The sequence below is a fragment of the Callithrix jacchus genome, chromosome 2, assembly GCF_049354715.1.
Source record: "Callithrix jacchus isolate 240 chromosome 2, calJac240_pri, whole genome shotgun sequence".
Taxonomy (NCBI): Eukaryota; Metazoa; Chordata; class Mammalia; order Primates; family Cebidae; genus Callithrix; species Callithrix jacchus.
Genome location: NC_133503.1, coordinates 157,273,336 through 157,290,917, shown reverse-complemented (window position 1 = coordinate 157,290,917; position 17,582 = coordinate 157,273,336). Strand labels below are relative to the sequence as shown.

The 17,582-nt window shown below is 34.8% G+C and overlaps 1 non-coding gene across 1 annotated transcript; it reads left to right on the top strand.

Moving 5' to 3' along the window:
• The first annotated feature begins 7,484 nt into the window (after nt 1-7,484).
• LOC118151742 (U4 spliceosomal RNA) lies at nt 7,485-7,626 on the top strand. Its single transcript, XR_004740157.2, has one exon. It is a non-coding gene; the product is annotated as a U4 spliceosomal RNA (small nuclear RNA).
• The last annotated feature ends 9,956 nt before the right edge of the window (nt 7,627-17,582 follow it).

The window sequence follows — 17,582 nt, the reverse complement described above, 5'->3', positions numbered from 1 at the left end:
TATTTCTCTGTTTTGTTTTTCCTGCCTTTCTGTGGGCTACTTGAACATTCTTTAGTATTTCGTTTTCATTTATCTATAGAGTTTTTCAGTTTATTTCTTCACATACCTTTTATAGAAGTTGCTCTAGTAGTACATTATAAACACATAACTTACTGCAGTCTACTGTTATCAATATTTTATGTTTCAAATGAAGTGTAGAAACTTTAACTCCTTTCATTTCTAAGACCTGCCATTACTTATGATTGTCTTACATATTTATTCATAGAGAAATTTGTCAGCATTTTTATTACTTGGTTTTTAATACATTCTGTATTTTTTAGTGTGTAAACTTATCAGTGTTATAATTTTTGCTTCAATCATCAAACATAATTACAAAATTACAAAATTTCAAGAAATAAAAAAAATTCTGTTGTATTTACCCATATTTTTGCTCTTTCCATTGTTTTTCCTTTCCAATTTTTCAAGATTTCTTCTTTTATTTCTGTTTAAATAACTTCTTTTAGCTCTTTTTTGCTTTTAGAATAGTTTTCCTGGCCACAGATTCTGTTAGTTTTCCTTCATCTATGAATGCTTAATTTTGCTTTTATTGATAACGTGATTGCTGGTACAGATTTCTGGTTTGACAGTTCTTTTATTTCAGTATTTGGAATGTGTTGTGCTGCTTCCTTCCAACCTTCCTGGTTCTTGAGGGGAAATCCATGGTCATGCAAACTCTATTCCCCCTACAGATAAGGTGCCATTTCTTTTCTTCTGCTTTTAAGATTTTTTGTTTTGTTTTGCTTTGAGTTTTCAGAAGTTTATGATATGCCTTGGGATGAATCTTTCTGGTTTTATCTTTTTGGAGGTTTAATCAGCTTCTCGAATCTATAAGCTTAAGTGTCATTTGCTAAATTTGAAAAGTTGTCAGCCATCATTTTATTTTATTTTTATTATTATACTTTAAGTTCTAGGGTACATGTGCAGTTTGTGCAGGATCGTTACATAGGTATACACATGCCATAGTGGTTTGCTACGTCCATTCCCCCATCATCTACATTATGTATTTCTCCTGACGTTATCCCTCCCAATACCTCCACCCCTGCTATCCCTCCTCTAGCCCCCCCAGCCTCCCAACAGACCCCGGTGTGTGATGTTTCCCTCCCTGTGTCCCTGTGTTCTCATTCTTCAACACACACTTATGAATGAGAGCATGTGGTGTTTGGTTTTCTGTTCTTGTGTCAGTTTGCTGAGAATGGTGGTTTCCAGCTCATTATTCTATTTTTTACTATTTTTTTATCACCTCTGTATTCTTCTTTCATGACTCCAATAATCTGAATGCTAATTTTTTTTTCTTCTAGCCTTCCAGGTTCTTTAGGTTCTATTCATTTTTTTCTGTCTGTTTTACTTCTGTTGTTCATATATAGTAATTTCTATTGTTTTATCTTCAAGTTGCATGAATTATTTTCTCTTCCCTCTCCTTTCTAGGGCAGAACAAATGCATTAATATTTTAAAATATTATGATTATTGGCCAGGCGTGGTAGCTCACTCCTGTAATTCCAGCACTTTGGGAAGCCAAGGCAGGTGAATCACTTGAGGTCAGGAGTTCAAGACCAGCCAGGCCAACATGGTAAAAACCATCTCTACTAAAACTACAAAAAATAGCCCAGCATTGTGTCATGTGCCTGTAGTCTTAGCTACTTGGGAGGCTGAGGCAGAAGAATCGCTTGAACCTGGGAGGCAGAGGCTGCAGTTTGCTGAGGTGGCACTACTGCACTCCCGCCCTGGGCAACAGAGTGAGACTCTGCCACACAAAAAAATAAGGTTATGATTATTGCATTTTTCATGTCTAAAATTCTTTGCCAGGACTTTTTATGTATCATTTGCTTCAAATATGTTTCTAAATTGTCACTGAAGCATTATTAAGATTGTTGTTTTAACTCCTCATTACATAACATACTATCTTTCTCATTTCAGTATGAGCTTTTGTTCATTATATTTTATCATTCAAGCTGAGATGTTACTTCTCATACTTGGTATGAGAAGTAATTTTTCATTGAAATGTAGACATTTTGGTGTATGAAATTCTGGATCTTATTTGAATCTTCCATTAGAGCAGGTGTCCTCTGACAATGTTACTATAGAAGAAGTGGTTTACTGCCTTTTTACTGCATAGTGAGAAGGAAGTTCTGGTTCCACACATGGCTTTTGTTATCATGCAGGGGTAGAGGGGCTTTTCATTTCTGCTTTTGGGTTGACATTCAAGTTCCCCACTAGTCATCCATGAATATACCTGCCTGGAAGGGGCAGGAAGTTTTCGTCGCCACATCTTGCATGGCATCTACTGACACCAAGTTAAAATAATCTCATTATTGCTGGGTTGTTGCAAAAGCCCTGACTTTCTACTAGGCCTTTCTGATAGCACCCTTGCAGAAAGTGTGAAGGATACCTAATTACCACTGGATGTCATAGAAGTCCAGACTACTCGTTTGATCTTTACTAACCCCATAGATGTTAGTAAAGATAGAATACAGGCCCTCGTTACCTGCTAGCTGGGATGAAAGTCTAGCTCCCCACTTAGAGTTCTTTGACAATATTTTATGGAGGATTTAGGGCATTTTCTTAAAGCTTGGCAAAGATGTAAGTCTAGCATCCTCACTTGGCCTTTGCTGGTTGAGGTAGGGGTGGAACTGATGTATTTTCTGTGGTGTTTAGCTAGAGTAGAGCAGTTACCATCTAAAAATTTTCTGTCTTGTTGGACTGGCCCTTTCCTTGCTCTTTTCATAAGGAAAGCAGGCTTTTCTTGAGTTTCCCACCCCTTCCCACTCCTGTGGCATTTCTGGGTTTCCAGTTCTTCTGGCACCCAAACTAGGATATCCAAAGGAAAAAGAAAACCCATAGAATTCACTTCTGTGTTGTCACACAGGTTTCAAGATTCTTAAGCAGTTTACATACTTATTTTAACCTTTCAGAGACTTATTGTTTCTGTTTTATATAATGTCCAGGCTTTTTGGCTGTTCTTTGCAGGAGGAATAGGTAAAAGTACATCTACTCATTCTTCCTGGAAATAGAAGTCACTAATAACATTTTAGTAACTAGTACAGTGAAACCATATCAAGGTGGTGATCAACCAAATTGAATTTTCCAGAATCATTGTTTGTTTTAACTATTTTATACCATTGATAAATAACTAGATGTTATGAGGGACAGTGGTGGATAATAGTAAAATACACAGACTTTTGAGTTAAGCATCTCTTACTTTGAATCCTGATCTGGACTTTAAGAGGTGCATAATATTCGTAAAATTACTTAACACTTTCGGAACTAATTTTCCACAACTACAAAATAGAAATAATAAGAGCTGCCTAATATGGTGGCTGCACAAATTCAGTACAACAATATAAATAAATAGTACCTGATACAATAAATTAGAATGATTATAATTTTAAAGTATACATTTCTTTTTTAAGGTATCTTTATATGAAATAGTAAATTACTCCTCAGAGCACTAATCGGTACTTTTCTGTCATGAAGTGGTGAAGTGGAATAAAGAGTTTTTAAAAGTATTTTCTTCTTGATGCACCATGGGATCAGATTATAGAGAGCATTTGAATTGTTTAACAACCAGGCGTTGCTGCAGATGAGCACACTGTAAGCTCTGAGAATGCTTTTGAGAGTATCTTATATTTTGGCCCATGACTCACTCTTTGACATTAATTCTTCTCTATAAGGGATTAATGTACTCAAGAATCAATATGCTTTCAGACAGATCCTAGATGGGTGAGTTTCTTTGCTGGTCAGTATTTTCATTATTTACAACTTATGTCAGCAATATTCCCTACTCGTCTTGCAGTATTTGAATTTATTCTCTTATTTTAGTCCTGAATGTTGAACATTACTCTAAAGGTCCTTTTATAACTTGATTTACCAAGAAAGCAGATTAGGAATCTTTTTGAAGACTCAGAGGCCCATATAGGGGAGCAATTAGGAAAAGCGTACTATTCAGTTCTGTATCCTAGTTACATGGGGTGAATATTTTGAGTTATTCTGCAAATATTAATATTTACATTTAAAACAATATATTTCTCAGTACCACCAAGTTATTCTATACAAATTTTTTCTTAGTCTTTTTTCATTATGACAGATATCTTCTATCATTTTCCCTCTTGAATTCCATGTTTTAATGAATTTTCTCTTATGTGTTTAATCAATATTTAATTATATTTGCATTATTTTGTATGCTTTCACAATGTTTATATACAGTGCTTAAGAATATATGATATAGTTCATATCTTGATTTGTAAATGCCATTACCCACTAAAATGAATCAAGTTTCCTTAGAGAAAGGGCAAATTCTAGGACCAGGGCAAAGAAAGTATGAGATGATTCTGTAATATATTTTTGTTCTAGAAAATAAGGAAGGGTGCAACAAATTAGGAGGTCATGTAAAAAATGACCCAAGAGTCAGCTTGAAAGGGTTCCTACAGGCCAAATCTGGAGCAATTTGAGCATAAAAGTGAATAATTACAGTAATGGATTTCAAAATCCACTGATTTAAAAAGAATCCATGAGTCTATGCTGAAAATATATACATGTATAATACACAAATGAGAGGAAAGGGGAAGATCTCATTTACAGTATATTACATATATGTACACACACACATATATATATAATGACAGATATTATGAGTTGAATTGTCTCCCCCAAAACTCATATGTTGAATTCCTAACAGCCAGCATCCCAGAATGTGACTGTAATTGGAGGCAGGATCTTCAATGAGATGTTTCAAAGTTAAAATGAAGGTAGGCCTTAATCCAATATAATCAGTGTCCTTATAAAAAGAGAAAATTAGGACATGAACAGCACAGAGAAATGACTGAGTGAGGTAAAGACACTGAGAGGGCACTCATCTTCAACCCAAGGAGTGAGGCCTCAGAAAAAAATGAAACAGCCTCCAGAATTGTGAAAAAAGAAAAAAAAAAACTTGTATTGTTTAAACTATCCAGCATGTAGGATATTGTTATGGCACCCTGTACAAACTTTACCCTGTATAAAAGTTCTTTAAAAATAATTTAAAAATATACTTTTTAAAAAGAATTATACAGCCATCATAGCAATAAATTGATTCAAGAAAGAATTATCAGTGCATGCATTGCATAAAGTTTGAGAATGGATAACATATTTACATGATCGCGTACATGATCGCAGGATATGTCCAATTCATTACTTATTAGTTTCAAGGAAAAAAAAATATTTAACAATGGAGAAACCTGATGAACACCTCAACCAAATGATCAACATTGACATCATTGATAATGGTACAAACTGATATTTATGTTCCCCCTGATGTGAGACACTAAGAAAGACAATTAGTAGGCATTCAGTCCTCCCAACAAAACCATAACACATGTATTGAATCAGATAAACTCAAATTGAGAAATATTGTTTAAAAACTGACTGCTCTGTGTAATCCATAATGTCAGTGTCACAAAAGAAACAGAAAGGCTAAACTGGTCTGGCAGAATAAAGAATTAGTCTAAAGGCTATAAAGAAGTTTCATGGATAATTGTCAAAATTGGAATTTGGACTATGTATTAGATAATATATCAGTGTTAAAATTACTAAATTGATAATTATACAGTGATCAAATAAAACGTCCTCCTTGAAGAGTGATGTCTGCAAAACAGGGGAACTAGAATTCTCAGCCCTCATTTCCCCATAGAAACACTGATTCAAGGACAATATGTGAACCAAAATGCCTTTATGAAAATTCGAAAATGTTGCAGTACCCCTGGTGAGGCCAAAGCAAAGAACAGCTACATTGAAAAGGGTAAGGAGCAATTTACTTTGCTTTTCTTGCATCAGCTACCTGCCTGAGTCAGTTCAGCTCAGCACCAAGAGAGAATGCCCTGGCATATGGCATAAAGCTCACTGATAAAGACAAATATATAAACTAATGCAGAATACAGTAATACTGTGACTGTGGTGCATAATCAATTCAAGTATAGAAGATGAAAGATAAAATTTAAGATGAAATATAAAATTTAAGAAATGTCTATAACTATAAAAATATGCTACTGGAGAGATAATACAAAAATATGTAATTGTGACATCAATGGCATAATGTGTTGGTGAAAAGTAAAAATGTGGAATTTTTGTATGTAATTGAAGTTGTTATAAGTTAAAATATATTATTATAACTATAATATGTTTTCTACCAGTCACATAATAATTGCAAAGAAAATAAATATAGAAGAGCCACAAAAGACAATGAGAAAAAAATCAAATCATGTCACTCTAAAAATTAACAAAACACAAGAGAGGACAGCAAGAGAAGAACAAGAGTCCAAAAAGCTACAAAACTGACAGAAAATGATTAACATAATGGCAATAGTAAGGCCTTCCCTATCAATAATTACTTTAAATATAGATGGATTAAACTCTTGAAAGTAAAAACATACAGTGACTGAATGGGAAAATATTCAACTCTATGGCATCTACAAGAGACTCACTTTAGATTTAAGGAGTCTCTTGGGCTGAAAGCAAAAAGTTGGAAAAAGATATTCATACACTGGTACCCAAATGGCAGGGATGGCCATGCTTATGTCAGGCAAAATAGACTTAAGTTGAAAACTGTTAAAGAACACAAGGACATTATATAATAATAAAAAGATCAAGTCACTAGGAAGAGATAACAAATATACATGAAACATATATATATGTGTGTGTGTTTCTGTGGGTATGTATATACGTATGTGTATATCTATATATGTGTGTGTGTGTGTGTGTGTGTAGCAAATATCAGAAAATCTAACTATATGAAGCAAACTTTAACAAGATTAAGGAGTAAATAAAGAGAAACACAATAATAGTAGGTAATTTCAATTCCTACTTTCAATAATAATTTATCCAGGCAGAAAATCAATGATAATACAAAGTACTTGAACAGCACTGTATACTGAATCTACTGATCAGACATACACAGACCAGTCCATCCAACAGCAGTAGGATACCCATTCTTCTCAAGCACATGTGGAACATTCTCCAGGGTAGATCACATGTTAGCTCACAAACAATTTTACAAATTAGATAATGATAGAAGAAAATGATACATTCCTGGAAAAATAAACATACCAAGATTAATCATGAAGAAATAGAAAATCTGAACATATTTCTAACTAGCAAGGAGACTGACTTTGTAATAAAAACCTTCCAACAACAATAACAAAAAAGCCAAACATCAAAGGACTTCCCTGGTTCTACCAAACATTTAAAGAATTAACAGTAATGTCTCTCAAACTTTTTCAAAAAATTAAATAGGAAAAAACATTTAAATCAAGAAATACAAATCAAAACTACAATATATCATCTCATACCTGTTAGAAGAGGAGAGGTGCTATGTATACAATTTCAGTCATGCAAAATGGAAGAGTTTAAAGACCTTCCATAGATCATTTTGCTTACAGTTTACAATACCATAATGTGCACTTAAAAGATTATTTTGAGCTTTGCGCAGTGACAGTATCGTAGCCAATGAGGTTTAGCCAAGGCGCAATTATTGCTAATTGAAAAACTTTTTCCAATACCCCGCCACGACGACTTGAGATATAGTTGTCATTGGCAATTTTTGGCAGTCTCTATGGAAACTGAATCATAAAAAAAAAAGAAAAAAGGATTATTTTGAGAACAAGTTTTATGTTGTATTTTTGCCACAAATTTTAAAAATAAATATAAACTTGATTTTGTAACTTAAAACCGAGAAAAGAAAATGTTTTTCTTAGAAAATACCTACTAAAATGTTTAGGAGTAAAGGGGCATAATTTCTGTGACTTGCTCTCAAATGATTCAACAATTAAATTAAATACTACTAATGTGTGTGTGTGAGTGCATATGTGAAGAAAGAGATAATGATAAAATAAGTGTGACCAAATTCTAATAATTAGAGAATTTAGGTGAAATATCTATGGGAGATAGTTGCATTACCTTTATAACTTTTCTGTAAGTTTTATTTATTTTATCCGCATTACAAAGTTAATTTCAGATTCTAAATACTGATATCTTGAGTCTACTTCTTGGTTTTGTGTCACTTATGATGTGACATTGGGGGATTTATTTAAATTATTTAAACCTCAGATTTCTAATCTGTAAAATGAAAGTGATAGTACAGTCTCTTTACAGTGTTGTGAGTAGTGAATAAGGCACTATCCATAAATTTTTCATCATATTGGGAATAAACAATCTCTCAAAAATATTAGCTGAATCCAGGCTTGGTGGTACACACCTGTAGCCCTGACTACTCAAAAGGCTGAAGTTGGTGCATTGCTTGAGCTCAGGAGTTTGAGACCAGCCTGGACAAGAGTGATATCCTGTCTAAACAAACAAACCAATTAGCTGTCATTAATGCCATTTTAATGTTAATCTACTATAAAACAGTAATCCATCAACATCAACTGTTTAAAATAGACATTTGAAATTTTTAAATTTGTATAGAAATTGCCACGTATGCAAATATCTATATACTGTTTACTAGCTGATCAGCTTCAGCTATTACTGAAAACAAGTCAGATGAAATACTCAACATTATCAAGCCAACCTTTATAACTCATTAACCTGAGTCTCCAGTTGGTATCTGGATTTCCACATCAAGTACTATAGGTCCCTTGGTTGATCGAATACTAAAGGTTTCTGTTTGCTATTAACAAATAAACTGTTGATATTCTGTGTTTCAGATATTTCCTCAGTGAATGGACATGAGATCAGAATAGAGAAAAAGGAAAAGAAATTGGCACTTTGATTAGTTAGCTTACCACAAATTATTCTGTGATTGCTGTAAATTTTCTTGAATTACAACCTTCATAGATTCCAGAACTAGTTTCTTAAGAACAATTGAGGGCCGGGCGCGGTGGCTCAAGCCTATAATCCCAGCACTTTGGGAGGCCGAGGGGCGTGGATCACGAGGTCAAGAGATCGAAACCATCCAGATCAACATGGTGAAACCCCGTCTCTACTAAAGATACAAAAAATTAGCTGGGCATGGTGGCGCGTGCCTGTAATCCCAGCTACTCAGGAGGCTGAGGCAGGAGAATTGCCTGAACCCAGGAGGCGGAGGTTGCAGTGAGCTGAGATCGCGCCATTGCACTCCAGCCTGGGTAACAAGAGCGAAACTCCGTCTCAAAAAAAAAGAAGAACAATTGAGGTACTCTGGACTGCACTAACTTTGTTAGTGCAGATTTCACCAAATGGTGGAAATATAACATGAAAGAATTCTTGCACATTACGCTAGCAATAAAATATGTATTACCTTGTTTTCCTTTGACAATAAAGAAAATATTGTGGCAGGAAGCAATGCACACATTTGTATATAAAAGGCTCTGCCTTAGAGGGTGGGACTCTGGGTAGGACGGAGTCTATCCAGTCTGCTTAGAAAAGGCTATGGGTTGGAACGATGAAATGACATCTCTGATTTTAGTCCCTTAGCTGGAAACATTTATATTTTGGATGGAAAAATAGGCCATAATATTAACCACAAACAATAGCAGCATTTTGCGCTATGAGGAAAGCAACTATGAAACTAATTCATACTAACATATAAATGATGAATTGTCCTGAGACTTCGCCCAAGAATTACAGGTACCTTCCTCCCCACTGAAAGTAAAATCTCTGGAGGTCAGAGGCGCACGTCACAGTCATTTTATTACCTTTTGCAGCTCTCAGTAGAGTGCCTGACATATGTTAGGCGTTCAATAAATACAGTTTGAATGAGCAAAAAGCAAGTGGGATTTCAGAATAGACAATGACGTGAGGTGAGAAATTTTCAGAAATATGAGGAAATTTGTTTAGTAACCAAGGTTGACTGGGAAGAAAAACAAGTTCTGCCTAGGAGCCTGACTAAGTTCAGCTCTTCTAACTGTAACTTCATTTCACCATTTCATTCTTTTCCCTATTCATGAATGTGAATTGATATAATCTCAACAAAAATCTGTGTTGACCTTGTCCCATGTGTTTCTGATTTTGGAAGGCCCGTTTACACTCTTTAATGACACTCTCAGCAAGTACACCTCACAAAGGAAGACCCACACTGCAAAACCATGTGGAAAATTGTACTGGGATATTACTGAACACAATACCAGAAATATATCCCTGCTGCTAGGCTAGCAATAGGTGAATAATGTGTTTATAAATGTAGCTTTAAAATATCAAAGTAAGTACTCTTTTTATATAAAAATATGCCATGTTCTTTCCAAAAATATTCTTAAACTTAGGGGTATTTAACACATATATATTTTCTATATTACAGTCTTTTTTCCAATTTAGACAAGTCTACTTCATGTTTTTTTTAAATTTCCTTAAGTAGTGTGATGAAATCCTTACTAATTTATGACTTTTATTTCTGGGTTTGAAGCCTACTTCAATATTTTATATATAGTAGCTTTCAAATAAGTGTAGATGATTTTTTATCTTGCGTGCAATTGATCTAGTTTGAATGGTTTTTAGTTTTCCATTCATACAATATTTTAAAAGCTAAACAGCTACTCTGTATTAATTCACATCAGCTTTGCATATATACATGCAAATGAGGAAATGATGTATACATACATATATATGCAGTGACAGGCAAATTAATATTTATGAACCAAATTTGCAATGATTCAATCCCAGGAAACAATGGTTTCATTTTATACTTATTCTAAAATTGATTCTTTTTGTTATTTTATAAGCTGAGTTACTGAGTCCCCTAAAAATTGTTTATTAATTGTTGTGAAAAACACTAGTTTCAAACATCCAGCAGGTGGTTCCAAAGTTAAGTTTCTGCTATTAAATGGCATATAGCAGCATTAAAAACATAATATAATATGTCCTGATTTTCAGGGGTTGTTCAAAATAGAGAAAAGCATTGAATCACTGAAGTTATCTTTGTTGAGCTTCCAGATTATCTGCCCTATGAAGCTTTTGACAACATTTTTGCAGAAAATTGTATTAATATTTAAATATTTTCATTGTTTTAACAATGATGTCTTTTCTTCTTCTTTTTTTTTTTTTTTTTTTTTTTGAGTCAGAATCTCGCTCTGTTGCCCAGGCTAGAGTGCAGTGGCACGATCTTGGCTCACTGCAACCTCACTGCAACTCCCTGGGTCAAGCAATCTTCCCACCTCAGCCTTCTGAGTAGCTGGGACTACAGGTGCGCACCACCAGGCTAAGCCAGTTTTTGTATTTTTAGTAGAGATGAGGTTTCACCATCTCACCCAGGTCTTGAACTCCTAAGTTCAAGTGGTCTGCTCACCTCGGCTTCCCAAAAGTGCTGGGATTATAGGCATGAGACACTGCACCCAGCCCAATAATGATGTCTTTAAATGTGGTGAAGTATCATGTTAATGTTTATCTTCTGCTTAAATGCATTCTCCTGTGAAAACCAGTAACTAGAATTGAGGAATTGTTTCCATGCTGCACAGTAAATAGTGAACTACTAATCTGATTTCCATTTCCTTGGTCTTCCTCTAACATTTTTTCATTTGTTATACTTGGAAATCAACATGCCTAATTGTTTCTCTTCCTGCTTCTCTGGCATTTAATGAGCAATGACAATACAGACTGTTGTGTTGGCAAAATTCAGTTTACTGCATCACAAACATGTCAAAAATAATATAATCCTGAATTAATGTTGTAGTAAACACAATTCACACCGCTCCTAGATTCCCTTGGCGCTGAGGAACCCTGGTCTTTCCCTGTATTGCTTCATGTCCTAATAATATTAGCTGTGGGCAAGAGCCATACCCACAGCCTCGTCACAGCCTCCTTCTCACCCACCTTAGCGGGAACTGTAGCAATTCCAGTGCCTGGCAAGTCCTATTCTGAGCTTCATTGCAGCTGACTAGGAGTGGTTGAGAGAGCTGGGTAACATAATCTATAGATAACAGGAGAGTTAATATTGCTCTATGAGAGACAAAATAAAAGAAAAGGAACTATTCAAGGTTTCAGGGACCCATCAAAGACTCTGTAAACACACTACAACATAGGAGCAAGTCTTTCTACTGTCAGGATGCAAGCCAGTTTGCCAGCACCATCTTTTATTTGCTTTCTCTCCTTTTCTACTTCACTTCACTTTATTCTTTATAAAACATTGAACACATGAGCTTTATCTCCCATTTTTTCTGTGGAGACTACAGGCTAATGCCTATGTAGAATATTTTTAAAACAAAGAGTTCAGGTGGCTGAAATAAGAGTTCTAAAATCTTTGCACATTTATAAGACTATAGACCAATGCCATTTATACTACTTTCTGAGGCTGATTTTACTGTCACATTTTATTATGTGCATGACCTGAAGATAATGATTTTTATCTTTCATATAGCCAATAAATGATAGTACAGGGGTTTAAGGTAGCATAAGTTGGCAACCAATTAGATGTAGTTGCAAGGTCTCAAAAAGTTAAGCATAGCACTGAAGTGTTCAGTCTGAGGGACTATAAAGCAATTATTACACCAAAAAACTTTGAGCATAAAAATGTTTGGGGAAAAGATGATAAACCAACTGAACTCTAGTGTGAAATGCCCCTTAATTCTCATCATATTTTAATAATATCTCTTGCCGTTAGAGAATTAAAACTGCAGAAATATCAAATCATGGTTGTAAATTCTTCTCGACCCAAATCTCTGTGTCCCTTCCATGAAAGTCACCTTGCTGCCAAAGGAAATTACCTACAAGAAAATACTTCAAAAACAACTTCAGAACAGTGAACGACTAGCCCGTTAAACTACCCTGAAGGGCAGTCACTTCTGCCCCACGGGAAGTGATCCACTGGTAAAAAGTCCTCTGCAGGCTCTGCAAAATGAACTGGTGATGGGGGAAACTATATAACAAACCCATACTCAAAAATGGGAAGTCAAGTCTGTTCAAACTTCTGAAAGAATTGCTGTCCTTAAGAATGTATGACAAGAAGGATAAAACCAGCGAGTTAACACCTCGGTGTTTTTTAATATTGCTTTAAGAGTAGAATAAAAAATAGGAGTAAAATTAATATTTTTCTGTATCCTAAAACTTCTACCTTATTGTTTAAAAAATCAACTCTGATTTTGGCAACACCCATCACAAATAACCAGTTATATTATGAACATAATATATTTAAATTACCTGATATAATAATTCTTAACCTAATATTTTATATATACAACATAAATATTATCATTAGGAGATTGATGCTTACTGATAGTAATTCACTCCAAATTTTGTAGGCAGTAAGTGTTAGAAATAAGAATTAAAACTAAATCTATCTACATCATTTTTCTTCTATACCACAATAACTCAATGCTTACCTGTTAAGTACCTAAACTCATTAACTGTTTAAATAATAAGATAAGAGTCATCTAGTTATTGAGGGAAAAATCAATGAGTGCATGCACTGTTTTAGTGCATATGAAAATGGAAACACAAGCAATCCTTTTAATTGCAGACTTGATATGATTGCATTGCTAAAAGTTGTTGTTCAAGCGCATAGTCCACATGGCATCATTCTGCATTTATAAAAAAAATATATACATTCATTCTAGTTCTACTATATCTTTGTGAAAGCTACCTTGGTTCAAATTCAACCACCATTAAAAATGTTTACTAAAAAATTGTTTCCCTCACAGCATTTACCAAGTGCATAGACAGTCCTGCCTGTCTTCTTTTCAATCCAACAACTGTTTTAATCCAACAATCCAGCTTCTTTATTTATTTTTATCTTATTTAAAGTTCCAGGGTATATGTGCAGGATGTGCAGCTTTGTTACTTAGGTAAACATGTGCCATGGTGGTTTGCTGCTCTTATTAACCCATCACCTAAGTATTAAGCCCAACTATCATTACCTATTTTTTCCTGATCATCTCCCTCCCTACAGCCCCCTACTGACAGGCCCCAGTGTGTTTTTTGTTCCCTTCCCTGGGTCCATGTGTTCTCATTGTTCAGCTCTCACTTAGAAGAACATGCAGTGTTTTGTTTTCTGTTCCTGTGTTCGTTTTCTGAGGATAATGTCTTCCAGCTCCATCTATGTTCCTGCAAAGGACATGACCTTATTCCTTTCTGTGGCTGCATGTTATTCTATGGTGTATATGTACCACATTTTCCAGTCTTTCATTCATGGACATTTGGGTCGATTCCATGTCATTGCTATTGTGAATAGTGCTGCAATGAAGATATGTGTACATGTGTCTTTATAATAGAATGATTTACATTTCTTTGGGTATATACCCAGTAATAGGATTACTGTGTCAAAAGGTATTTCTTGTTCTAGGTCTTTTAGGAATCACCACATTGTCTCCCACAATGGTTGAACTAATTTGTAGTCCCACTAACAGTGTAAAAGCATTTTTATTTCCCCACATCCTCAAAAGCATCTGTTGTTTGTTGACTTTAATAGTCACCATTCTGACTGGCATGAGATAGTATCTCATTGTGGTTTTGATTTGCATTTCTTTAGTGATCAGTGATGTTGAGCTTTCTTTCATGTTTCTTGGCCTCATAAATGTCTTCTTTTGAGAAGTGTCTATTTGTGTCCTTTGCCCACTTTTCGATGGGGTTGTTTTTCCTATTGATTTGTTTAACTTCCATCTAGATGTAGACTCTTGATTTTAGACCTTTGTCAGAGATGGATAGGCTGCAAAAATTTTCTCCCATTGTGGGTTGTCTGTTCCCTGTAACGATAGCTTCTTTTCCAGCTCCTTTTTGCAATCCAACAATCCGCGTAAGTATTCATTTATGGCATTAAGACTGAAAATTCCCATTCAGCACAGAATGGCAAGTCCAAAGTGAAAATATATTGAGAATTAAATCGATATTTATACCAACACATTGAACAGGACAAGTGAATAAACTAAGTTGGAGAAAATGCAAGTATCCCTTAGGGAAGCTGAAAACTACATATAGGTTTCACAAATGTCATCACCTAGATGACTGGGTGATAAGCTTACTGTTGCAGAAAATGAAAAATACCATCTTAGATTTTTGAGACTTTCAAACTTTTGTTAATGTCAGATAATAAACTAATTATGAAGATAACATGTAGTTTATGAAATAGAGGGTTCTGGTTCACATATCATGCAAAATTATAAGAGTTTCTTTCCAATTTTCCTATTTAGCAGATGTCTTAAACTAAATCATAAGGAAAATAGGACTGCAGATAACTCGTAATTCCCAGTGTGTCCATCCTTACAAGATATTAGCCTCTCAAAATGACCTAAACATCCTCAAACAAAGCAAAGAATAATATTCAAAAACTCAAGGCCTGTCAAATCATAGAGTAAAAGAGGCAAGATAATCCAAATTACCACCTTCAGCAAGAATGTATGCATCAGGCCTGTTAGTGCAACCCCGCTAAGGGTGCTAAATGTGACCACTAGCTCAGACTCAAGTGTCTTGAACACAGATCAACACACTTACTTGTCTACTCAATCATTTATTCACTCGTTCAGTTATTCATTCAACATGTATTCATTGAGCTCCTATGATGTGCCAAACACCATGCTAAGTGTTGGATCAAATGTGATAAGCATATCTTGAGATAATAACAGCATGGAGACAATTAAGACAGGTAGTCAGAAGAGGCAGCTAACTGAAGTGAAGAGAGATTGCCTAGGAACCAGACATCTGAATTCCTCTTACCTTTATTATTTAAAGTTGCTGAGACATTGGGCAAACACTGACTTATTGACCATGCTAGTGACTGCAGGAAACACAAAAGAATATAAATTTTAAATTTTCATGTAAAGTTTTGTACATTGTAAAATGCTCTGTAAATGTAACTGTTTCACCAAAAAATAGCACGTCCTAGAGTGCAGTTTCCAATGACCTTACACTTTTCCTCCATTGCATGTTTCAACACGCTCTGTCATGTTAGTTCTCCTCTACTGCTTGTTTGAAATCTGGGATGGGTTCCAAATTTTTTATGCTGTCATAGATAATGAATTTCATCAATAATATTTAGTCATAAGCTCTTTACTTTCATGAATTAAAGAATGTGCAGTTTTCTATAACATAAAATCACAGGCTCTTGATTCAAATCCTATCATGAAAAAGGGAGTGTGATTCGTTTCTTGTCTATTCTACCTTGTCCTGAATCTCGGTACCTTCTTCCCCTCTACCCAGAGCATCACTTTATACCAAAGTAATTGTCACTTGGGAAGGAGAGTAAGGACAAGAAAAGTCTTAGTTGACAGTGCCATTGGGTCCTAGCACTGTGGCTGCCTGGGCACTCAGCACTGGATCTTCTGTGCATAGGAGACATTCTCCATTTTCCAGGAGCCCACTCATTCATAAAGAGCTCTTAACTGGAGATTTCTTCTCTGGAAGGCTACTTAGTTTCTCCCCTCAGCCCCTGATTTTAAAGGTCTAGCCCACAAACCACTCCCTGTTTGGGCCCTAAAACTCTTCCAGGACTTAAGTACCCATCTTTGTTCTCATTACCTAATTCCGGACCACAGAAAATCTCATGTTTCCTTTACTACAACAAACTCTGGGAGTACAAACCATTTCCAGCACAGCTTTCTCATGTCTACCCACTGTCAGCCCAGCCCTTGGTTAAATAGGATATCCACATTCATGGTGTCTGTCTTTTAGGTTATGTTGAACTTTACTAAAAATAATGATAAATAATGAACTGAAGCTTACTAAAGTCATAGCTACTCAAACAGGTCAAGAATAATTACTTTAGTCAGCTACTTATGTCTAATTACCACAGATAGATGTGAAAATTTTCTTCCAAAAGTATAATATGGGTCATTTTCTAAGTAAATGAGTGACAATGGGTAATATTAGTAAATGAAATACTAAACTTTTATTCATTGAAGACACCATTATATAAGAAATACAACAACCCCTTATTGCTTGCCTGATCTCTTATTGCAGATTGAAAGATAAGGGCTTTGCTTCAAACTAGTGCATGTTCACTGTGAAAATAAGCCTAATTTCCAGTAGCAATTTTGCTTGGCTTAAGTATTACATAAAAGCTGGGAAAATAATGGCGCTGAAATCCAATATTGTATCACTAAAACCAAAGGCAGCCTCTTCTAATTGTAGGATGGATTCTATGTTGTCAACTCTTGTTTAATGAAATAAAGGCATTGAATCACATTTTTACTCTATCTCAAATGTTAATCCTATCAGCTAAATCAAAAAAGCTAAAATATCTTTGATTGATGAAATAAAATTCATTGCTTTCATAGAGATTTCCTGAAGCTTTTAAATACCAGTTATGAAAAAATGGTAGTTTGCTCTTTGCTCCATATGGTACTCTGATTATTATATAAATGCAGTGTCATTTTTTGACAAGAAAACTAAAATCTGAAAATTCTCTGTCATATATCAGGGTGCCATTTACAGAACAAAAGTTACTATGTAAAAAGACCTTAAAATATCTATATGTTTTTTATACAAATGAAAATAAATATATATAATCTCATTACACAAGCACCTCCCTTGAAGATCAGAGTGTTTCATACTGTCTTGGATTATCATAAGATGTTCTTAAGAATTATGTTCTGCCTTCTTTGTAATAAAAAAGTATTTTTCCCTCAGACAGAAGGATGACAGTAAATATATCCTGGATGTGTTTTTTAAATTTTAAAATTCT